Source organism: Mizuhopecten yessoensis, unplaced genomic scaffold (assembly GCF_002113885.1).
Source record: "Mizuhopecten yessoensis strain PY_sf001 unplaced genomic scaffold, ASM211388v2 scaffold4805, whole genome shotgun sequence".
NCBI lineage: Eukaryota > Metazoa > Mollusca > Bivalvia > Pectinida > Pectinidae > Mizuhopecten > Mizuhopecten yessoensis.
This window is the reverse complement of record NW_018405730.1, coordinates 1258164-1283508: the sequence shown is the minus strand read 5'-3', so window position 1 is coordinate 1283508 and position 25345 is coordinate 1258164. Positions and strand designations below refer to the sequence as shown.

Sequence of the window (25345 nt, the reverse complement as noted above, 5' to 3'; positions counted from 1 at the left end):
TCCCAGGGTCTGCCCCACCCTTGCAGACTTGGCCCCTGGGTCATAACTTTGAAACGGTTGAGATCCCCACCCCAAAACTATATATACAAATGCTTGGCAAAAAGAGACAAATGCAGTCACAATATTAGAATCGATCCTGGGGTCTGGCCACAACTCTAGGGACCTAGTTTCTGAGTCAAAGCTTGGAAACAGTTGAGATCCCCACCCCATAACCATACATAAAATTGCTGGGAATGAAAAATGTAATATAGCTATGCTACAAGGATTTGCCTTGGGGTCTGGCCTATTCCCTTGATCTCATTTTGAGAATAGTTTGCCATGATTGCTTAGGTATCCAGGTGGGCGATACAGGCCCTCTGGGCCTCTTGTAATCAAATGAATTTTGGCAACCTTATCTATCCTGTTATAACTATATTCTATTTCACTGTTAACTTTGAGTCTGTAACATGAAGGGTACTATAAAGGTTGAGGTGTCAGGATTCTGTGGGTAGATTAGTGTTTTCCTAATTGATCCTCCACATTTTCGGGAATGAATTCAGGAGTTGGTCAGTAATCTGGTCCTGACAAAGGATTTGTGTAGGTCTGGCCTTTGTTAGACTGTATAATGTAATACATTGTGTATAGTTAGTTTTGTACAGTTTGTTAGAGATCAGGAGCAGTAAAAGATGTGTCTGCCTTCCAGGCTAATACAATCGTAGCTACTAAAGTAAAAAAATATGGTTTTCTAAATTGTGTGAGGTTTGATAGTGTTGTATGATTATTTATACGGTCAATATTTGTCTATTGTGTGTGATTCAGCGGCTGTAAGGTCGATAGTTTTACATGAAACATGAAGAATATCAGAGAATTTAGTAAAAAAAGACAAGTTTTATGAAGGCTTGCATGAACTTGCTTTAGTCAAACCTGCTTTTATATGATGTGGACAGAAGTCTGCAATATTATCAATTGAATCAAATATAAACACTTCAGACAATTTGTGACTGTAACTGCACCAGGTCTATATTCGATAATAATCAATTTATATTTCCAGACCCAACATCAACCACATCAGTTTACGAAGTCTGAAACTCGCTATGTCAAAGAGATAACTAACATCAGTCACTTTTGGATGTATGTGACACACACTGCGTATATATAAGATATCTGGTAGTAGATGAATGAGGTAGGTCTTTAGCAGGAGTGAAACATTTGGAGTGTCAGAAAGGTACATAAATTCACACCTGTATTCCTTTAGATATGACAGGTATACATGTATTAATATTATATTAATCCCTCACAGGTGAGAGTGACCACTGAGCATGCCACAGCTGCATGCATGATTTACTATGTATCTATATATAGGATCTTGCATGAGTTTCCATTTCATATGAGATTTATAAAACGAGTCTAAGAAATTTGTAATTGAGCAAGCCACTGGCGAGCTAAAATGAAAAATTTGTGACAAGTTTCATAAATTTCATATGAAATGAAGACAAGTGTCAGATACTTTTAATCACATAATCAAGCCTTGTGGCATTTATTCGTGTAAAATGACAATTTATATGCAACCTTGAAATGTAAAAAGCCGCCAGTTTGACTCCAGTTTATAAGTCTGTGACGTCATGTACTTGTCCTAGGCATGACATCACAATTGAAACAATTGAAATTTACAACCAATTACAGGGCTGATAGGTCATATTACATGGGTAAACATGCCAAAATTATGACATGGGTATATTCACTGGATAACACAGTACATCATGTGATAACACAGTACATTATGTGATAACACAGTACATTATGTGATAACACAGTACATTGTGTGATAACACAGTACATTATGTTATAACACAGTACATTATGTGATAACACAGTACATTATGTGATAACACATTACATCATGTGATAACACAGTACATTATGTGATAACACAGTACATTGTGTGATAACACAGTACATTATGTGATAACACATTACATCATGTGTTATCACATAATGTACTGTGTTATTACATAATGTACTGTGTTATCACACAATGAACTGTGTTATCACATAATGTACTGTGTTATAACATAATGTACTGTGTTATCACACAATTTACTGTGTTATCACATAATGTACTGTGATATCACATACTGTAGTGTGTTATCACAGTACATTATGTGATAACACAGTAAATTGTGCGATAACACAGAACATTATGTGATAACAAAGTAAATTGTGTGATAACACAGTACATTATGTGATAACACAGTACATTATGGGTCCATGTGGGTAAGGCATCTGACCGTCTAAGATCACTAGCCCTACACCACTAGGTCCTGGGTTCAAGGCTAATATGCGATGTCCATGTGGGTAAGGCATCCGACAGTCTAAGATCACTAGCCCTACACCACTAGGTCGTGGGTTCAAGGCTTACGCCATGTCCATGTGGGTAAGGCATCCGACTGCTAAGATAACTAGCCTTCCACCACTAGGTCGTGGGTTCAAGGCTTACGCCATGTCCATGTGGGTAAGGCATCTGATTGTCTAAGATCACTAGCCCTACACCACTAGGTGTTGGGTTCAAGGCTTACGCCATGTCCATGTGGGTAAGACCTCTGATCATCTAAGATCACTAGCCCTCCACCACTAGGTCGTGGGTTCAAGGCTTACGCCATGTCCATGTGGGTAAGGCATCCGATCATCTAAGATCACTAGCCCTACACCACTAGGTCGTGGGTTCAAGGCTTACGCCATGTCCATGTGGGTAAGGCATCCGACAGTCTAAGATCACTAGCCCTACACCACTAGGTCGCGGGTTCAAGGCTTAGGCCATGTCCATGTGGGTAAGGCATCCGACAGTCTAAGATCACTAGCCCTCCACCACTAGGTCGTGGGTTCAAGGGTTACTCTTATATTGAAACCTGTTGATAATAAACTTGGAGTTATTATCCCTGTTTCCTTTCTGTAAGTTTGTGTTTTATATTTAACCAACTCCAAACCTAGATGAGAAGATTTAGTAATACATTAAACAATATACATGTAACATGAAAAGGAAATAAAACGTGCTATATGCCATAAAATTTTCTCCATTCAATTTTCGCAGCAGTTTCCAAAATACTGTGGAAAGTCCATACTGGCTGGTAAACAATTTATATACTACAGATTTTCTCCAGATAGTCTATTTAAACGCAACATGATGATGCATATTACTGTACAAATTTCCAAATGTGCATGGAAATATATCAAAGTTTTGATCATAATAATCAGGATGTGAACAAATAGCATCACTTTTTTTTGTTGGTTTTCTTATTTGGTGTGTAGTGCTCACCGTTGGTATGTAGTAATTGTACTGTTTTTACCTGTATATGTTACCTGTAGATAATACTTAACAGGTTGTAATTGATGTCCAGTCTGTCATGTATGGCCATTTACACCTGCTCACTGTTGAAGGTGCTCATCAGGATCACTGTACACCTGTAATGCTGTTTGACATCTGACCTAATGACCTCATGCAAATTTGACCTCAAGTGTGAGGTCATAATAAGATGTCTGTTGAGCATTGATCTTACCTGTGTTCACTTGTCTGTACACCTGTCAGACTGAGACACATTTAGGACACAAAATGTAAGCTATAGAAGTAGATGAGAAGTAATGGGTAATTTAATGGTAAAGATGACTAGCTGGTGTCATTTATTTCATGGTCATGAGTACTCTTTTAAATAGCTTTATATCATTGACAGCATTAATAGCTAAAATCTGTATACTGCTTTCACTTATCAATAAAAGCAATAAAAAGTTAAGAGTTAATAAAAAAAATACCATTACAATTTCTCTTTCAAATACCAACATTGTGATTAAAGTTACAAGAATGTATGAATTAAGGGATATGAAATGCTCATTAACAGGTAAATTTTGAGTGGATTAAATGGTTTGTATATATAGCTAGACTCCTGGCAAAATTATTATCTTGAGAAAATTCAAAAGTTTGCTTTTAGAAATTTAGCCTTAGTTTAAATGTACCAGGTGTTTGAGAGATTTGTGTTGTGTATGTATACCTGTACAATGATGAGATTTGTATTGTGTACCTGTACAATGATGTCACAAAGTTTTAAATTTCACATGTCACCTGACATGGGATGGTACGGTGTAGATCTCCCTACTCGTTTAGGTCAATAGTGCTGGGTCATACAGATGACTCAGCTGGTGTCCCCCTCATCTCTTTTCATATTTTGAGTTTTCCTGATTTTGATTGCTTCTTTGATTTGTCTTGTTTTCATATGTTGTTCCCTTAGTGTAGTTTGTTAATGTATATTTTCTTTACATGATGATTTTGTCATTTGTTTTGTTTAGTTTAACAGCCAAATACAGGCTTTACAGCCAAATACAGGCTGTTTCCCCTTGCTACAAGTGCCATATTTTCCCGAAATAAAGTATCAAGAGAGAGTATGTGTAAATTGTGTACGAGTTTATGCCAAAAAGTAATTTTGGTGTCTTATAAAATTTTCATCCCCCATAAAATATACCTATCATGATGAATATTTCATGCCTGAAATATGTACCTATCCAGATTTTAGGGGAGATTGATTCATGAATATAAGGATAACAGCTGCTAGGGCACTGCTGGTTTTTTATATTGAATCTTGTTGTGCTATAGTTTGAGAAGTTACAATAAGCAACCATCAAACATAAGATCACTTTGGTCCGGCATATAAAAAGATAAATGTAGCACTAAATTAGATGGGTGCACAAATATACCGTATTTATCCTACAATAAGCCCATGTCTGGTAATAAACCATCCCCTACTTAAAGTCATTGATGATATGTTGACCCCTGACCACATCTATAGAAACTGCAGGACTCTGTATTGTAGGCATGGCTTTCAGATTATCATAGAAGTCATTAGAATTTATCAGGTATGTACACATCGTAAATGTAGGTTTTGGTTTGTTTGTGTTTTACTTCCTATTAACAGCTACGCATTTAAGGATTTACCAGGTTTTGGTGGTGGAGGAAAGCTGGAGGTCCTGGAGAAAAATCAACTACCCATATGGCCTGAGTATCTGGCAACTGCCCCACGTAGGTCTCGAACCCTGGACCCAGTGGTGGAGGGCTAGTGGTAGCAGAATGTCAGAATATAAATAAAGGATTTTAGTTGTAGTGTCAGGAAATACTGCAGGTGGTTTCTGTCTGGGATGTGTATAACACATATATCAAAGTTTACATGTTAGCTACATGCATTCTAGTAGATTGAGTTAATGACATGATTTTTTTGATGAATGTGAATAAAGTTAGATGAGGGAATTCCTTTGATTAATTTAGCAAGAAAGGATCACTAAATCAATAAATCAGAAATCAGTTTTGACTTTAATTTTCTTGGCTTCAGTGGGACAGTGTTACTTGCTCCCTGACTATGTGATGACAATTGATTACAGTAGCCATACATTTATTTATTGACGTATCTGATATGTGATACCCTGCGGATAAAGATACCTGATTTCTCGTTAACAGGTGAGTAAACAGTCATCAACAGGTAGTGATCACCGTTTCTCAGGTGATGCTGAGAGTCTTTCTCTGTCCTGAACCCTGATTAATACATGTATATTGTGCTCATTAAATCACGGTGCTCAGTGAGGCAGTCATAAACTAGTCATTCCACTACAGGACACTGTAATGCGTATCAAAGACTGACTACCAGCCCCAAAGACTGACTACCAGTCCCTAAGTTTTTATGAAGAATTTCTCAACTGCATTTTACTACTAGCTTATCTCCCCCTAGTTTAGAACTTCGAATAAGACATCCAAGTGATCAAAACTATTACAGTTTATTATTTCTAAATAATTCAATATTCTAGAGAGGGGGTTAGTAGGCCTATTAGACCACCTCCTTTGAAGCCACGCCCTATACCGCCACAACTCCCAGACTCTCACTTGGCAGTTTTCCAGGCAGAGGTTTAAAAAAATGTATATCACATATGATAATCAGGGGCGGGTCCAGGTGAGGGCGTAATGGGCGTACACCCCTCTTTTCAAAAAAACAAAAAAAAACTATCGTAATCTGCTGATATTGTATTGAATATGGCAATTTATCATATTCATTAATTAAACACATACTCTGACTTCTTTTTATACTGATTCCCCCATCCGATGGGTGATCCGTAGTTTTTTAGCAAAAAAAAAAAGGTCCAAAAAAATATTCGACTCGCTCCGCTTGGCCAAAGATTTGATTCTTCGCCCTCTTTCAAATATCCTAGAAACGCCCCTGATAATGTATTATATCAAATAAAATGTTGTTTTTTTCCATTTATGCACTTTTTGTTGAAAGCTATAGTTATGAATAAATAAATTTGTCATCTGAAAATTGAATTTCATGTTCACATTGTTTGGTCACAATGAATATTTCAAACGAAATGAAATTTGATTAAGTACAAATGGAGGAGCAAATGAATTCCATGTTTAACTCATTCACCCCTGAAGACACATTTGACTCTTCCAATTCGATGATTGGAATAGTTCATTATGAAATTTCAGGGGTGAATGAGTTAAGGTTGAAGTGCTTTTATAGAACACTTCAGTTAGAGGCTATCAACAAGTTAGATGACATTATTACCTTTGTCACTATTGTGAAATTCTTAAGTCCTTATCAAAAGAAATATTCCATGAAAACCACATGAGGCATTTAACTATACATGTTTGAAAATAGAAATGAAAAAAGAAAAGCAGAAAGAGTGCAGGGGTCAAACTCGAGACCTTTTCGTAACAAAGCCCACACTTTACCATTTAGGAAGAATACATGTACAGCATCAACATGAGTGTCTAATTTTATGGGTTGCAAAGCCTCAAACTACAATGAGCATTAAAGCTGTGTGGCACATTGTACAGAGGATTTCGGTCACCTTCTAGCTTCGAGCTAGAGGGAATTTCCCTTTATCCAGTGGTGGAGCGTCCGACTAGGAACGTAGGGATCGTGGGTTCGATCCTTGCTGGAAGCACACTATTCTCTTTCCTGTTACAGATGCGTAATTTGACAGGGGAAGTAACTCTAAGCCAGAAAAACTCTGCTTGGTTGTAACTATATATTATAGAAGGTAGATAACTCTGAGTGAAAAAAACTCTGTTTGGTTGTATCTATATAATATAGAAGGTAGATAACTCTGAGTGAAAAAAAACCTCTGTTGGTTGTATCTATATAATATAAAAGGTAGATAACTCTGAGTGAAAAAACTCTGTTTGGTTGTATCTATATAATATAGAAGGTAGATAACTCTGAGTGAAAAAAAACTCTGTTTGGAATGTATCTACATGTATATAATATAGAAGGTAGATAACTCCAAGTGAAAAAAAACTCTGTTTGGTTGTATCTATATAATATAGAAGATAGATAACTCTGAGTGAAAAAATAACTCTGTTTGGTTGTATCTATATAAAATAGAAGGTAGATAACTCTGAGTGAAAAAAACTCTGTTTGGCTGTATCTATATAATATAGAAGGTAGATACGTAACTCTGAGTGAAAAAAACCTCTGTTTGGTTGTTAATATAGAAGGTAGATAACTCTGAGTGAAAAAAGACTCTGTAGTGAGACTCTTCTTTGTGATTAGGGATGCAATGGTACATTTTCCCTTAACACAGAATATTCACAAGTATTACAAGTACTTGCTGCACAGAGTACTTGAAAGAGGGCGTTGCAGTATTTATAGATAGAATGATAGATACTGTATGGGCACAGAAACTGTGTCCTGTTACAAAGGGACATAACTCAATAACCCATAATCAAGTGTCAAATACATAACATCATTAAGTTCCAATTTGTATTTTTCATTAAACTTGTTCAATTATTGATAATATCAGTAATACATCATTGTAATGTCAGCATTAAGCTGTAGTAAAAACATAGTCAAACCGGTCTAGGATAACAGATCCCTGCATTCTGTGACAAATTCTAATTACAAAAACAATCTGCTTTGAAGATTAAATTGCTTATTAACACTAGATATTGACAGAAAGAGAAAGTACTGAGCAAAATTCTGATTCTTTGGTTTAATTTACATGTAAGATTTGTTTGAGTTTGAAAGCTAATTGATGGTTATATGATGAATGATGGTGTTTGGGGGCTACAAGGGGTTGTCGTAGATTATAGGATTATTAACTTCCTGTAGAGCTATAGATTGTTCGCTCTTGTGAGAAGATTGTAATTGGTTCAGTTTTAATTGAATTCAGTTTGATGTTTGATATCTGGCACGATGAAGCTACATTTTACTGATGCTGTCCAGGAATATGTAGTACAACAATGCATGTATCACCTTTATTTTGATCTATTGATACATATGTACCTAATGATACAACACCCCTATATCTATTTATGTAAACACAATAATACATCACATTTAAACACAACTTTAAACATTTAACTGTGTCAATATGGCATTTACAATCTAAATGAATGACAAAGCTTTGCAGGCAGACATCATGATGTGTTTTTAACGCAAATTATGATGTTTGCTTTGGCAAAAATGTGTCATTCATATAGACTGTAAATGCCATATCAACACAGTTCAAAGCAATTATATTTACTATTTTGGAGTATTTTCATACTGCAGAAATAAAAATACCCCGGTACTGTTTATGAAAATTTCCTATTACGTTAAAATTAATATATATATTGTGTGAGCTTGGTCAGTGAATAGAACAGCTGTTTTCCATGGTGCCAACACGTGGGGTATGGCATTTACAGTCAATATGAATGCCATCTGAATTAGGCAGGGCTATGTAGTGGCAATGCCATGCAGAGGTAAATATACAATAATATAATTTACTCCCATATCCAAGATCATTGTGTGTTACAAAAAGAATCTCAAACTTGTTCCAGTTTAATATGATATATATCATACAGTGTCTATCTGAAGCTTGTGATCAGATAGAAGTTTATTCAGAGGATATTGGATGCCTTGATAGGCATTTCTGAGTAAGTCCACTCAAAAATATTGATGAAATGCAGAATAGTTCATAAACAATAATACTGGATGATCATGTTAGTTAATGGTGATCATCACTTCCTGTTTTACTGGCATATGGTAATCGTCATGGAGACAGTTTACAGTCGCACTGGGAACAGGAAATGCACTTTGAGCCATTGTTTTATGATTTAGGATGTTAGTGGCGTGAGATGTGTTAACTTAACCTGACTTAAGTGTATAGGGATATGAAATATGGTCGAGACATTTCTTGATGGCTTCATTTTGTGAATCATTGGAAGAGCCTATTTATGACATCAGAGAAATGGTGAATGTGAGGTTATTTGATCAATATGTTGATAGTAAATACTGTCTTCTTTATGGAAGTTTTCCTAATACTGATGGTTAGCATCTTAATTATGGACTGTTTCATAAAAAGAAAATTGTGACAAATTCAATTTTTGTTTAGCAATTCTAACCGCTAAAAAGGTGGCAAATTTTATTCCCAGCTGAAATTGCATCACTTTCCCCTAGAAAAAAATCCACACCTGGCGACGCTTGTTGATCGTGTTAATCTAGCTCTTGTTAGTGTCAGGCTCTAAAAGATCCCTGAAGCTCATTTCGTTTTTGTAGATTTTAAAATTAACTTGAGTTAGATAAAGAAGATAAACGACATGCACTTATGGAACCTCTTATTACATTCCAGTGGTGTTAGTGCACTATATCTACTGAAGCAGCGGACTCCTTGTTACAATTGGAATGAGAGAACACAGTAACATGTAATGTGTTTTGTATGTAATTCTGTGTTAGGTCTAGATTTGTAACTGATGCTGAGCTTCTATTTTGTAGGATGGGGGTTAGCAGTACCAGAGGAACACCAGAGATTACATCTACATTTTAAGGTAAAATTGATTTTCCTTAGAGCCATCTTGATATATATGGTTTTGCAAGAAAAGAAAAAAAGGTTTTATTGTTCGTTTTGAAAATTCTGTTTCTTGTTAAAAGTTGCACATCAATCACACTAGGTTTCTGTATAGGTTACGGCCTTTCATCCCTTGATCTGTAATGTTTAGTTTGTCTTCAATTGATCTTGGATCAGTCCACATGAATTTTGGGGAGGAAAGAGTATTGATATTTTGGATTTTTAAAGTGATAAGAACATGCAACACGTATATATAAATAATGAAAGACAGAATTATTCAGGAAAAGAAAATGAGGTATTTTAAACTTCTGTAAGTAGTGTCAACCTAATACTGGTTTTCAGGTGCAGTAAAAAAGGAAAAAGATTCTATTATGTGAAAAATCTCCAGAGAACATTACTTTTTTTTGTCAATGTCTTTCAAACTCTTGCTGGATTCTGGCAATGACATTGATTTTGCTGTCGGAACAGTGATCTACATGTATATATGTCGGGGAGTACCATTTTACCGCCCACCTTCAATTTGATTGTTGCAGACTTGTCCTGTTGGGATGCCAGCGTTAACAGTGCTGTACCCCCCTAACTGACAATAGTTACCGAAATCAATACATACATACACAGAATCATTGGAAAAGTTCCATATCATTCCTGACTCTGAGATAAAAAGTTTAGTTATCAATGTTGATAGGGTTATATACATTATCAAACCTATAATGTATATGTTGTAATGATCTCTGCAGGGAAGTGTAAATAAAATCTAACATTAACAATCTGTTACTTGTCTAGATTTATGGTAATGAATTGATTGATTCCTAAGGATTGATGAGTAAAAGTAAAGCTTGGAATCTACTTATTGCATGTTTAAACACACTTCAACCTTTGTCTTCAGAAATGATGTATACAATACATTGTCTTTGATACTGTCTCTAAAGATACCATTGTCGGTGATAGCTACATTATTGTCTGTAATAGCTACAGCATTGTCTGTAATAGCTACAGCATTGTCTGTAATAGCTACAGTATGTCAGTTATAGCTACAGTATTGTCAGTAATAGCTAAGCTTTGTCTGTAATAGCTACAGTATATCAGTTATAGCTACAGTATAGTCAGTTATAGCTACAGCATTGTCAGTTATAGCTCCAGCATTGTCTGTAATAGCTACAGCATTGTCGGTGATAGCTACAGTATGTCGGTTATCGCTACATTATTGTCTGTAATAGCTACAGTATGTCGGTTATTGCTACAGTATTGTCTGTAATAGCTACAGTATTGTCAATTATAGCTACAGCATTGTCTGTAATAGCTACAGCATTGTCGGTGATAGCTACAGTATGTCGGTTATCGCTACATTATTGTCTGTAATAGCTACAGTATGTCGGTTATAGCTACAGCATTTTCTGTAATAGCTACAGTATGTCAGTTATAGCTACAGTATTGTCAGTAATAGCTAAGCTTTGTCTGTAATAGCTACAGTATATCAGTTATAGCTACAGTATTGTCAGTTATAGCTACAGCATTGTCGGTGATAGCTACAGTATGTCGGTTATAGCTACATTATTGTCTGTAATAGCTACAGCATTGTCTGAAATAGCTACAGCATTGTCTGTAATAGATACAGCATTGTCTGTAATAGCTACAGTATGTCAGTTATAGCTACAGTATTGTCAGTAATAGCTAAGCTTTGTCTGTAATAGCTACAGTATATCAGTTATAGCTACAGTATTGTCAGTTATAGCTACAGCATTGTCGGTGAAAGCTACAGCATTGTTGGTGATAGCTACATCATTGTCTGTAATAGCTACAGTATGTCAGTTATAGCTACAGTATTGTCAGTAATAGCTAAGCTTTGTCTGTAATAGCTACAGTATATCAGTTATAGCTACAGTATAGTCAGTTATAGCTACAGCATTGTCAGTTATAGCTACAGCATTGTCTGTAATAGCCATAGTATGTCGGTTATAGCTACAGTATTGTCTGTACTAGCTACAGTATTGTCAATGATAGCTACAGCATTGGCTGTAATAGCTACAGTATGTAAGTTATAGCTACAGCATTGTCTGTAATAGCTACAGAATGACTGTAATAGCTTCAGCATTGTCTGTAATAGCTACAGTATGTCGGTTATTGCTACAGTATTGTCTGTAATAGCTACAGTATTGTCTGTAATAGCTACAGTATGTTGGTTATAGCTACAGCATTGTCGGTGATAGCTACAGTATGTCGGTTATAGCTACATTATTGTCTGTAATAGCTACAGTATGTCGGTTATTGCTACAGCATTGTCTGTAATAGCTACAGTATTGTCAATGATAGCTTCAGCATTGTCTGTAATAGCTACAGCATTGTCGGTGATAGCTACAGTATGTCGGTTATCGCTACATTATTGTCTGTAATAGCTACAGTATGTCGGTTATAGCTACAGTATTGTGTGTAATAGCTACAGCATTGTCTGTAATAGCTACAGCATTGTCGGTGATAGCTACAGTATGTCGGTTATCGCTACATTATTGTCTGTAATAGCTACAGTATGTCGGTTATTGCTACAGTATTGTCTGTAATAGCTACAGTATTGTCAATGATAGCTACAGCATTGTCTGTAATAGCTACAGAATGTCTGTAATAGCTACAGCATTGTCTGTAATAGCTACAGTATGTCGGTTATAGCTACAGTATTGTCTGTAATAGCTACAGTATTGTCAATGATAGCTACAGCATTGTCTGTAATAGCTACAGTATGTCGGTTATTGCTACACCATTGTCTGTAATAGCTACAGCACAATGTCTGTGACCAGTAGCTGCAAAATGGTCTGTGATAGTTATATCCCACCATTGTCCATGATAGCTACTACAGATTACCTTTCTTCCAACTTTGTGCATGATCTTGTTGACTTCTGAAATGCATCAGAATTTAGTTAGCTACGGAGTAACCTTTCACCTGACGTCGTGACACCTGAGTATACAGGATATTTTGTATCATCTGATATGTTTTTATGGGCTAAAAGACTAGTTGCTCTGTGTGTTAACATATAATTACCTACACACTGTCATTAACCAACCAGTCCCCACTGACATTTGTAAAATCAGGGTTTTATCAGTTGAGTTTAAAACATTGTTCATTATCTGTTCAGACTAATCAACCACTTGTGTCAAAAACTGTCAACAAAATACTTGTGTTTGATTGCTTAACAAAGTTACAAGCATTGATTACTTTGATTATGTTGTGTAACAATAGTTCTTTATGAATTAACTACCTGCAGTATTTTGTATTTTACATAATAATAAACATACTGTACAGGTGCTTATAGGAATTTGGGAAAATCAAAATTTTCTTAAGCTTTAAAAATAGACATAATAGACCCATTTTTCAAGTAAATTGATAATTAAACATTTTTTAAGGGAAAAATTTGCATGCTTTGACCCCAAAAAAAGACAGGGGTTTTATGTATTTTACGATATATTTTGATACTAATATGATATATATATTGCAAAGATAAACAATCACTGGCCTGAAACTGCTGCTTTTCAAAAATCTTCCCCTATAAGAATCAATCTCCCCCCCCCCCCCCCCCCCCCCCTAATCACATTCTCCACAACCAGTGTTAATCAGCCTTTGACTGTGGCCTGAACACAGCTGTCTCTAGATCTCTGAGTGTTGAGGTGTAGGTATCATTAAGTGTAACTCCCTAGGGGGCTGGGATCTGTTGTTTGTCCTGGTGATATAGACCTGAGATAAGACTACAATGTATCTTCAGCCTTAGGGTCTACTGCTATCGTAATCCTGTGGATTTTAAGCTATAATAGTGATTGTTGTGGTTTTGACTTTCTGGTCTGTTTAAGGATATTTTGTTATCTTATGTCATTCTTTTAGGCTATAATAAAAAGGTGCACATGTGCAGCTAAAGCAATATATTAGTGTCTCTGTAGAAAACCTTAACTGCATGCACATGCCAACTTAACACGCCCAATAGTGAACCCAGCTACCCTAGCTATGACCCCAGCTATCCTACGACCCCAGCTACCCTACGACCCCAGCTACCCTACAACCCCAGCTACCCTACCACCCCACTACACCCATCAAGCACGTTTATACCTTTCCCACCCTACACCCCTATATAGGTCTTAATGACTTCTGCTGTTAAATTGTATCAGAATGGACTGCCCAATTATATTACTAAGTGTATTCAGTGTGGACTGGTCCCTTTATAATATTAGTTATCTCTTGGTAAGGAGGGGTATAGTACGTGGCTCAAACACCCCGTCTTTAAAGACCAAGGGGGTCTATGAGCCCGTAGACTCTAATAAACTCTGTTACCCTGATAATCTTTAATTCTGTTTTTCTGCCAAGTAACTTTGTGAGTTTGACTTATACTTGACAGCTACTCAAAATAGCCCCTACCGGACAACCTTTTCGGGAATATTTCGGACAATAGTCACAATACACAACTGTCTATGTAATTAGCACCCTAGCCGCCCCCTGATTGCCTTTTTTGTTGAAGTTGCTGTAGTTTTAGACTGCATGTATGGGTATTTCATCCTGTGAATGATTGGCAAACCTCGACCGCTCGAATGCATCTTTGTTGTCATGAAGAGAGATTCTAATTTGAGTTATCTCCCCCTCGCACATGCTTTTAAAGACCCCAGTAGGGCGGTCTCTGTTCTAGGTGTTTTGTAACATACAGGGCAGTCCCTGTACTAGGTGTTTTGTAACATACAGGGTGGTCCCTGTACTAGTTGTGTTGTACCTATATAGGGCAGTCCCTGTACTAGCTGGTGTTTTGTAACATATACATAGGGCGGTCCCTGTTCTAGGTGTTTTGTACCTACATGTATATAGGGCGGTCCCTGTTCTAGGTGTTTTGTAACATACATAGGGCGGTCCCTGTACTAGGTGTTTTGAACCTATATAGGGTGGTCCCTGTGCTAGGTGTTTTGTGCCTACATGTATATAGGGTGGTCCCTGTACTAGGTGTTTTGTAACATACAGGGCGGTCCCTGTACTAGTTGTTTTGTGCCTATATAGGGGGGTCCCTGTACTAGTTGTTTTGTAACATACATAGGAAGGCGCTTTGTAACATACAGGGAGGTCCCTGTACTAGTTGTTTTGTGCCTATATAGGGGGGTCCCTGTACTAGTTGTTTTGTAACATACATAGGGTGGTCCCTGTACTAGTTGTTTTGAGACATACAGGGTGGTTCCTGTACTCGTTGTTTTGTAACATACAGGGTGGTCCCTGTACTAGGTGTTTTGTAACATACAGGGCGGTCCCTGTACTAGGTGTTTTGTACCTATATAGGGCGGTCCCTGTACTAGGTGTGTTGTACCTATATAGGGCGGTCCCTGTACTAGGTGTTTTGTACCTATATAGGGCGGTCCCTGTACTAGGTGTTTTGTACCTATGTAGGGCGGTCCCTGTACTAGGTGTTTTTGTACCTATATAGGGCGGTCCCTGTACTGTAGTGTATTGTAACCAGAGTCTAATCTATATAGGAAACATCACTATTGACTTGTCTGTTAACACCTTAAACTGTGCATATATTTCCGTTGACATATGAAGTGCAATGTCGATCTCTTGACGACTATGATCTGTCTATAAGTAAGTTAGTAAGGTGTTGATAGTTGTGTGTGCTGGATGTCCCTTGTCTGGCTGTAGGAGAGGGCACTCTGTTAATACCAAGCCTGCTTACACACAGAGATCACTGCTCTGAGACAACAAATTGAATTCTGTCCATCACCCAACGCGTACGGGATGTACCTGATCAGATGTGCTGTATGACTGCTGCAGCACAGTGACAAAAGTCACAGGGGTAAACACCTGATGAGTGTGTGATAGTGGCTGCAGCACAGTGACAAAAGTCACTCAGATAAACACCTGATGTAGACAAGTGGGTGAAAGTGGCTGCAACATAGTGACCAAAGTCACTCAGATAAACGCCTGATGTAGACGAGTGTGTGAAAGTGGCTGCAGCATAGTGGCAAAAGTCACTCAGATAAACACCTGATGTAGACAAGTGTGTGAAAGTGGCTGCAACATAGTGACAAAAGTCACTCAGATAAACACCTGATGTAGACAAGTGTGTGATACTGGCTGCAGCACAGTGACAAAAGTCACTCAGATAAACACCTGATGTCGACAAGTGTGTGAAAGTGGCTGCAACATAGTGACGAAAGTTGCACAGATAAATACCAGATCTTAAAGACCGGGGTGGACCTATTTCTTTTACCAGTGTGTGTTCTTTGCTGCAACATAGTGACAAGGTTACACTATATAAACACCTGATCATGAGTCGTGCTGGATGACCACTTTAGTTTAGTGACAGAAGTCACTCAGATAAACACCTGATCGAGATTTGTGTTGGATACTCTGCTGTAGTATAGTTACAAAAGACACACTGGATAAATGGATAAACAACTGATCAGAACATCTCTGCTTATTAACGTGATCTATACATGTATCTCTGCTGCAGTATTGTGAGCGTGGCGACAGTCACTCTAGATAAGTACGTTAACAAGGAACAGACATCAAGGTGTCGGATCATCTGTGCTGTGTGATTTCCCTGTGTATATTTAAGGAAGGAGTGAGAACTGCGGTAAGATCAACCTTTATTACAAATAACCTCTGTTTTTATGATGTATGTGACGGGAAATCTGTGCTGGTATTTTATCTCCGTATTAGAACATTTTTACTTAAAGTATCACATTGTGAAGTCATCCTTACATTGTTTCTTTAATGAATTTACCAGTGTATATTTGTACCGACCAGAATGAATGGGTTTGTGTGACAGGTTTGTATTTTATTTTTTAATTTCTGTCATCAATTATATTGTATCTTAGGTTCTCCTTTAGCTTAAAATGGAATTAAAAAGACAATTTATAACAGAATTATATTGTTAAGATGCTATCTATGAAGGATGTATATAAGGCAAAATAATAAAAATATGTTTCAGATATTTAAATCAGACATTTTCTCATAGGTAAGTCATCAATGGACAGCCTGTGGCTTGTAATGACGTTATTTATCTGCATTTAAGTGCATTTGAGTGAGAACAAATTAGTTAAGGTCGGAGGTAAACATTAGGGTTCAGCTACACCTGTAGGTTAGAGTAACTGAAACAAACATAGTTAGTTTTTTGCCTAAGTAATTCCTAGTGATTGGCGAAACAAAAATGTTTTCTATTGTTTTTTTTTTGTCTTAATTTTACAACAACCTGTGCCTACATGAATTGTCTACTACAGAGTGTCATTTCCCTACCATGCAGGGTGATGCCTTTGTATACAAATCGTATGAGACAAACAAGGGAATCGGAGTCACACACAAGTAGATACCTCTAACACTTACCACTGTATACAGGCTTTGTATACAAATCCTACAGGACAGACGAGGGTCATATTTAGATTGTCATGTAAGACAAATAAGGGAATCAGGTAGAAATTTCACCAAATGTCTATTAGATACAGGCAGAGGAATGTTATTCTATAAATATTGCAATGTATGTATGACCTTTACTGTTTAACTTAGACTATAATATATAATGAGGCTGATAAGATCTCCATAATGGTTAGATAGCATTCCCTTGTGATACTCCTCTGTGACAAGCATTCACAAGCAAATTTCTTTGTCAGTTCAGGCAATATTTATATCACTTTCATGTCAAAGTTCATATCAAATTCAAAAAATACAAATTTCAATTGAAGTTAGTGTCATAAGTTTTCTATCATGTTGATATTTTCAGGTCAATTTATTCAGGCTGTAAAAATAATTGGACACTGAATTCTGTAGAATGATGACATGCATGTAAATTAAACAACACATTTATGCTGAAGTCTGCTGTTTCATAAATATAAAATGGCTTGTTTAGAATTTGAATTGACTTTTGGAAAAAAAGTAACATTAGAACTATATATATATATATATATATATACACCAGTAACATTAGAACTATATATATATATATATATATATATACCAGTAACATTAGAACTATATATATATATATACACCAGTAACATTAATGACTGTTTACATTTCGCTGTTAATCTGTATGCTCTGAATGTGTCTGATGTTTATGCTTTGGTGATAATCTGTCAGAGATTTAACTGTTCTACAGTCTGTGATTAGAGAGTTTCCACCCCCAGATTACTTTGTCGTGGTTTGTAGGTAACAGTTGTAATACACCTTACTGCCTTATCAGTCGTTGGACCATCCGTCCTTACTTATCTGTGAGGCACACACTGGCCAAACGTGGGCTTATTGTCAACGTGGACCTGTATGCATGTGCCACACCTGCGATTTCCTCTCTTGACGGATCTTACTTTGTCCAGGTATATACTGCTTTATTTTCTTTAATTAGCATACCTGCAATTACCTGAGTTTTACCTGTAATTATACATTATGAATAGAAACAGGTAAAATAGCTACTGTAATTGACAAGTTGCGGGTTATTTTAAGCCTGCTAGTTATTGTATTTCATTGACTTAGCGGGCTGTTATACTTCTTACTCTCCAGGGTAAGTTGATGACATTTCCATTGTCATTTGTAGTATTGACAGACTTATATACACACTTACTAAACCACGTGTGTAACAGTTGTACCCATACCTGGGTGCTCTATACCTGGCGAGGGATTGATACTTTAGATAAACATTGTCCTACCTTGGATCTACCTGTGGTTATAGATTGGCTGTGTGACGGGGAATTATTTATTCACTTGCCAGGTAAGTTCAGTTCTTTGATTGCATTTTTCTTTTTTCATACCTTTACAGGTGAAAATCACTTATTAACAATCTTCTTAATACAATTTCTTATCGAGGTCGTTTGGGGTTACATCCCACAGAAGTTGTGCTAATGTCTCTGTGGCTAAACGGGAGCTTAGCTACTTATGAACTTTCACTTTATTACTTGGTTTATATCATACTGTCAGAAATCTCTCTCCCCCCTTCCACCACCCTTTGTCCCCCCTCCCAGTAATACCACATACTGATTTCTGATATCCACATTCCCCTGTAGTATACCTGATCCCCAGTGAGTGTAGATAATCCTTTATTGATCTGGGTAGACAGTACATTTTTAATCTGTCATATGTACAGGGAACAGGTCTGTCTTACAGTACCACCCCTGTCAACGTAGTATACATGTGATGTGCCTGGGTGTACAGGGAAGTCCATGTGTGGTATATAGGGGTATTGTTTATAATAGTATCCTCAGAGTTTAATACATGGCTATATTACTACCTGGTATCCATATTTATACCAGATATATGTCTATTTGGGCCATGGTAAGTGGTACATGTGTGTATGTGTATATTTTAAGGAAGTCAAGTGTGTGCATGTATTTGTGGGGGTCAGGGGGGTTCTACGATACATTAGGTTTGGGGATAGGCTATATATATATACATATATTCAGTCAAAAATGCTTAATGCATACTTCGAATGAATATTCAATACTTTTGTGTATATCATTCTTAACATTATTAATTATGTATTCTTTTGTAAACTCTACTCAAATTGATTTACCTATTCCTATTGTTATCTAATATTACGTTGTGCACTAATTTTACCTTACCATCTATTTGATTTTGCATTTATTATCTAATTTATCATTGTAACTACATTATTCTGTTTGTAAAATCTTCTTAAAGGAGGAAATAAAGAGAATAATAATGAAGGAAGGATATGGCTATGATACATTAGGTTGGGGGATAGGATACATATATTCAGTCAGGTGAAGGAAGGATATGGCTATGATACATTAGGTTGGGGGATAGGATACATATATTCAGTCACGTGAAGGAAGGATATGGCTACGATACATTAGGTTGGGGGATAGGATACATATATTCAGTCAGGTGAAGGAAGGATATGGTTATGATACATTAGGTTTGGGGATAGGATACATATATTCAGTCACGTGAAGGAAGGATATGGCTACGATACATTAGGTTGTTGGGGGATAGGATACATATATTCAGTCACATGAAGGAAGGATATGGCTACGATACATTAGGTTGGGGGGTTGGATACATATATTCAGTCACGTGCAGGAAGGATATGGCTACGATACATTAGGTTGGGGGATAGGATACATATATTCAGTCAGATGAAGGAAGGATATGACTACGATACATTAGTTTGGGGGATAGGATACGTATATTCAGTCAGGTGAAGGAAGGATATGGCTATGATACATTAGGTTGGGGGGTAGGATACATATATTCAGTCACGTGAAGTAAGGATATGGCTACGATACCTTAGGTTGGGGGATAGGATACATATATTGAGTCACATGAAGGAAGGATATGGCTACGATACATTAGGGTGGGGGATAGGATACATATATTCAGTCACGTGGAGGAAGGATATGGCTACGATACATTAGGTTGGTGGGGGATAGGATACATATATTCAGTCACGTGAAGGCAGGATATGGCTATGATACATTAGGTTGGTGGATAGGATACATATATTCAGTCAGGTGAATGAAGGATATGGCTATGATACATTAGGTTGTTGGGGGGTAGGATACATTTATTCAGTCAGATGAAGGAAGGATATGACTACGATACATTAGTTTGGGGGATAGGATACGTATATTCAGTCAGGTGAAGGAAGGATATGGCTACGCTACATTCGGTTGGGGGATAGGATACATATATTCAGTCAGATGTAGGAAGGATATGACTACGATACATTAGTTTGGGGGATAGGATACGTATATTCAGTCAGGTGAAGGAAGGATATGGATATGATACATTAGGTTGGGGGATAGGATACACATATTCAGTCACGTGCAGGAAGGATATGGCTACGATACATTAGGTTGGGGGCTAGGATACATATATTCAGTCAGGTGAAGGAAGGATATGGTTATGATACATTAGGTTTGGGGATAGGATACATATATTCAGTCACGTGAAGGAAGGATATGGCTATGATACATTAGGTTGTTGGGGCATAGGATACATATATTCAGTCACGTGAAGGAAGGATATGGCTACGATACACTAGGTTGTTGGGGGATAGGATACATATATTTAGTCACGTGAAGGAAGGATATGGCTACGATACATTAGGTTGGGGGATTTAGTCACGTGAAGGAAGGATATGGCTACGATACATTAGGTTGGGGGGTTGGATACATATATTCAGTCACGTGAAGGAAGGATATGGCTACGATACCTTAGGTTGGGGGATAGGATACATATATTCAGTCACGTGAAGGAAGGATATGGCTATGATACATTAGGTTGTTGGGGCATAGGATACATATATTCAGTCACGTGAAGGAATGATATGGCTACGATACATTAGGTTGGGGGGTTTAGTCACGTGAAGGAAGGATATGGCTACGAAACAATAGGTTGGGGGATTTAATCACGTGAAGGAAGGATATGGCTATGATACATTAGGTTGTTGGGGCATAGGATACATATATTCAGTCACGTGAAGGAAGGATATGGTTATGATACATAGGTTGGAGGATAGGATACATATATTCAGTCACGTGAAGGAAGGATATGGTTATGATACATTAGGTTGGGGGATAGGATACATATATTCAGTCAGGTGAAGGAAGGATATGGCTACGATACATTAGGTTGGGGGGTTGGATACATATATTCAGTCACGTGAAGGAAGGATATGGCTATGATACATTTGGATGTGCAGGTTGTGTAAGAGGAAGTATAAGGTTGGGGGGGAGGGGGGGGGGGGCAGAGTAGGGTGTATGTTTTACCAGGGTTCAAACAAACCTTTACCAATTGAGCTAAATGTATAAATTCCCTCATGAAGGCAAACATGAGTATATGTATAAATTCCAATTAAAACCTGCCACAGTTGAGCGTGGCTCTGAGTCCCATTATACATAAACTTTGAATAGTTTGATTACTTCAACTCCCTCTCCTCATTATAGAAAGATGGTTATGGTCTTACTAACAGCTGTTGTAATTTGCAGGTATTAGTTAAAATTGGGTAAACAAACACAAATTATACCACGTAGGTAATATCCCAAGCTTATTTACATCATATAATCTTGATAACCCTAATGTTCAATTCTAATAATAATAATGACATCTTTCCTTACACAGCTAGGGTAACATTTAGATATAAATTTAATTTTCAATATGATCCTATCAAACAGAGACACTATGTACATGTATAAGACATGGAGAATACAATTGTTAAACATTATTAACATAGTAAAATCAGACGGTGGAAAAGCAACGAAGAACAGTTACAAATATGATATAATATACAATAAATATCTTGCTTCAATTAACTCATTCACCCCTGAAAACATGTTTGAACTCTTCCAGTTCAAGAGTTGGAATAGCTCATTAAGAAATTTCAGGGGTGAATGAGATAAAGTTTCTTAAAACTGCTAACAGTTACGGTAATTGTCACTTAAGTCAATCCAGTTGAGTTGTGGAACAGAATTCACAATTTACTGAAAAAGTTTAAGCTGTTACAGTTAACAATCATTTAGTTTCTGATTTTTTATTTATGGAAATTAAGGGCAATATGCCATTTTGTCTGTATATGATTTTGTCTGTGTTACCTGACTATAGCTATAGGTATATATCCGACGTTACATGTCGGTCCTGGTAATAAATACTATCACTGCCAAAGTTACATGGCTGACAGCACACAGCCAATATCTAGGTTAGTATAGTAAATCCCATAAATTATTGATAATTAGCATTGTTATCTAATCAAATATCCTGGTGTGATTTTGAAGCTTAGATATAATTAGCATTTCATTCAGTAGTGAGATCATTTACTTGCTCCATGCACCTTACTCATAGTGTCTGTATCCACAAAAACATTTTTTCTGTCATGGTGAGCATCGTATCCCCTTCCTCAGTCCTTTAGAACTTAGTATCCCCTTTCTCAGTCCTTTAGAACTTAGTATCCCCTTTCTCTGTCCTTTAGAACTTAGTATCCTCTTTCTCAGTCCTTTAGAACTTAGTATCCCCTTTCTCAGTCCTTTAGAACTTAGTATCCCCTTTCTCAGTCCTTTAGAACTTAGTATCCCCTTTCTCAGTCCTTTAGAACTTAGTATCCCCTTTCTCAGTCCTTTAGAACTTAGTATCCCCTTTCTCAGTCCTTTAGAACTTAGTATCCCCTTTCTCAGTCCTTTAGAACTTAGTATCCCCTTTCTCAGTCCTTTAGAACTTAGTATCCCCTTTCTCAGTCCTTTAGAACTTAGTATCCCCTTTCTCAGTCCTTTAGAACTAAGTATCCCCTTTCTCAGTCCTTTAGAACTAAGTATCCTCTTTCTCAGTCCTTTAGAACTAAGTATCCTCTTTCTCAGTCCTTTAGAACTAAGTATCCCCTTTCTCAGTCCTTTAGAACTTAGTATCCCCTTTCTCAGTCCTTTAGAACTTAGTATCCCCTTTCTCAGTCCTTTAGAACTTAGTATCCCCTTTCTCAGTCCTTTAGAACTTAGTATCCCCTTTCTCAGTCCTTTAGAACTTAGTATCCCCTTTCTCAGTCCTTTAGAACTTAGTATCCTCTTTCTCAGTCCTTTAGAACTTAGTATCCCCTTTCTCAGTCCTTTAGAACTTAGTATCCCCTTTCTCAGTCCTTTAGAATTTCGTATCCCCTTTCTCAGTCCTTTAGAACTAAGTATCCCCTTTCTCTGTCCTTTAGAACTAAGTATCCCCTTTCTCAGTCCTTTAGAACTTAGTATCCCCTTTCTCAGTCCTTTAGAACTTAGTATCCCCTTTCTCAGTCCTTTAGAACTTAGTATCCCCTTTCTCTGTCCTTTAGAACTTAGTATCCCCTTTCTCTGTCCTTTAGAACTAAGTATCCCCTTTCTCATTCCTTTAGAACTAAGTATCCCCTCTCTCTGTCCTTTAGAACTTAGTATCCCCTTTCTCATTCCTTTAGAACTATTAATCCCCTTTCTCTGTCCTTTAGAACTTAGTATCCCCTTTCTCAGTCCTTTAGAACTAAGTATCCCCTTTCTCATTCCTTTAGAACTAAGTATCCCCCTTCTCAGTCCTTTAGAACTTAGTATCTCCTTTCTCAGTCCTTTAGAACTTAGTATCCCCTTTCTCTGTCCTTTAGAACAAAGTATCCCCTTTCTCAGTCCTTTAGAACTTAGTATCCCCTTTCTCAGTCCTTTAGAACTTAGTATCCTCTTTCTCAGTCCTTTAGAACTAAGTATCCCCTTTCTCAGTCCTTTAGAACTTAGTATCCCCTTTCTCAGTCCTTTAGAACTAAGTACATGTATCCTCTTTCTCTGCTGTTTTGCCGTGCAAGCTAGGACACATGAAAATGTAATTGCCAAATTAGTCCGCAAATCTTAAGTAATAGCTAAATATTTAATTGTCTGCAACCTGATGTCTGGTTTAAGCCCGTTTTCTGAATAATATAACATGGTAATGTGTCATGTTTAAGTGTTGTGTCATTTCAGATATATATTAAAAATGCTATAATGATTTTTGAACATAATCATAATTTACAAGATCATTAATTTAAAGAACCCAAAGGCTGTATACCTGTAAAATGTCTGGTGTATATTATCTCTGACATTCTCAGGTAGATTACGTTAATGTAGGTAGAGTGCACCTGCTAAATGTTTATGACTTGTCGACTCATACCCCTAGAGGGAGTTATAAACAAATTAATACTCAAGTACAGACTTAAAAGTGGTGATGAAATGATTCAATTTTGCCTATATATTTTTTTTTTTGTCTTTTCGCCCCGGGTATAAACAGACCTTAAATCTTGTTCTTTTGGGGCAAAATGATAAGCGTTAACGAACCCTCATTCTCGTTCCATCATCTTTATGCTCTGGAAAGATGAAACAACGAGAGCTAAAATTGACTAAATCTCATCTTTTCCAGGCAAAAAGATTAGAAAACAAAATGGCACAAGGAAGCTACCATATATAAGAGATGCTGAAGATGTACAATCAGTTGAATCTAGATATGAGTACAATGTTTAATACAATATACTGAAAATGTACAATTTGGTTTGGTTTGTTTGTGTTTTTACGTCCTATTAACAGCTATGGTCATTTAAGGACGTGCAAGGTTTCGATGGTGGAGGAAAATCCCAGGGAAAAATCCAACGACCTACAGCCAGTATCTGGCTTCTGAAAATGTACAAAACAGCTTGAATCATTATTTGAACTCCAACCCATTAACACATCATCTATATCTGTGATATAGAAGTTATCAGGGCCGCAGTGTTTCTTTGGGACTTCAGTTGTCAAAGAAATGGAATTCATTGGGGCTTCCATGTGTTCCTTTGGAAATTATTGGTCCCATCAGAAAGAATGTCTGGAGCTTAAGTGTTCCTTTGGGACATCAGTGTTCCTTCAGGACATAAGTGTTCCTTTGGGACATCAGTGTTCCTTTTCCAATGAGATGAAATGTTTTCTGAGGGAATCATTGTTCTTTTCTTGACATCAGTGTTTCTGTGTAACAAATGACTCTGGGTCCCTGTGTTTCCGTGTAACAAATGACTCTGGGTCCCTGTGTTTCCGTGTAACAAATGACTCTGGGTCC

The 25345-nt window shown here is 37.0% G+C and overlaps 1 protein-coding gene across 5 annotated transcripts in view; it reads left to right on the top strand.

Moving 5' to 3' along the window:
* Positions 1–25345, top strand: part of LOC110449732 (polypeptide N-acetylgalactosaminyltransferase 5-like) — a 211184-nt gene that overhangs the window by 7648 nt on the left and 178191 nt on the right. The window contains exon 2 of one of the 5 annotated variants that reach the window (XM_021496784.1): positions 9765–9817. The gene's annotated coding sequence lies outside the window, so the exon portion shown is untranslated. Of the gene's footprint in view, positions 1–9764; positions 9818–16114; positions 16422–17999; positions 18154–18301; positions 18546–19038; positions 19106–25345 lie in introns of those variants that run through there. The other 4 variants (XM_021496787.1, XM_021496786.1, XM_021496785.1 and 1 more) reach the window with 4 other exon arrangements.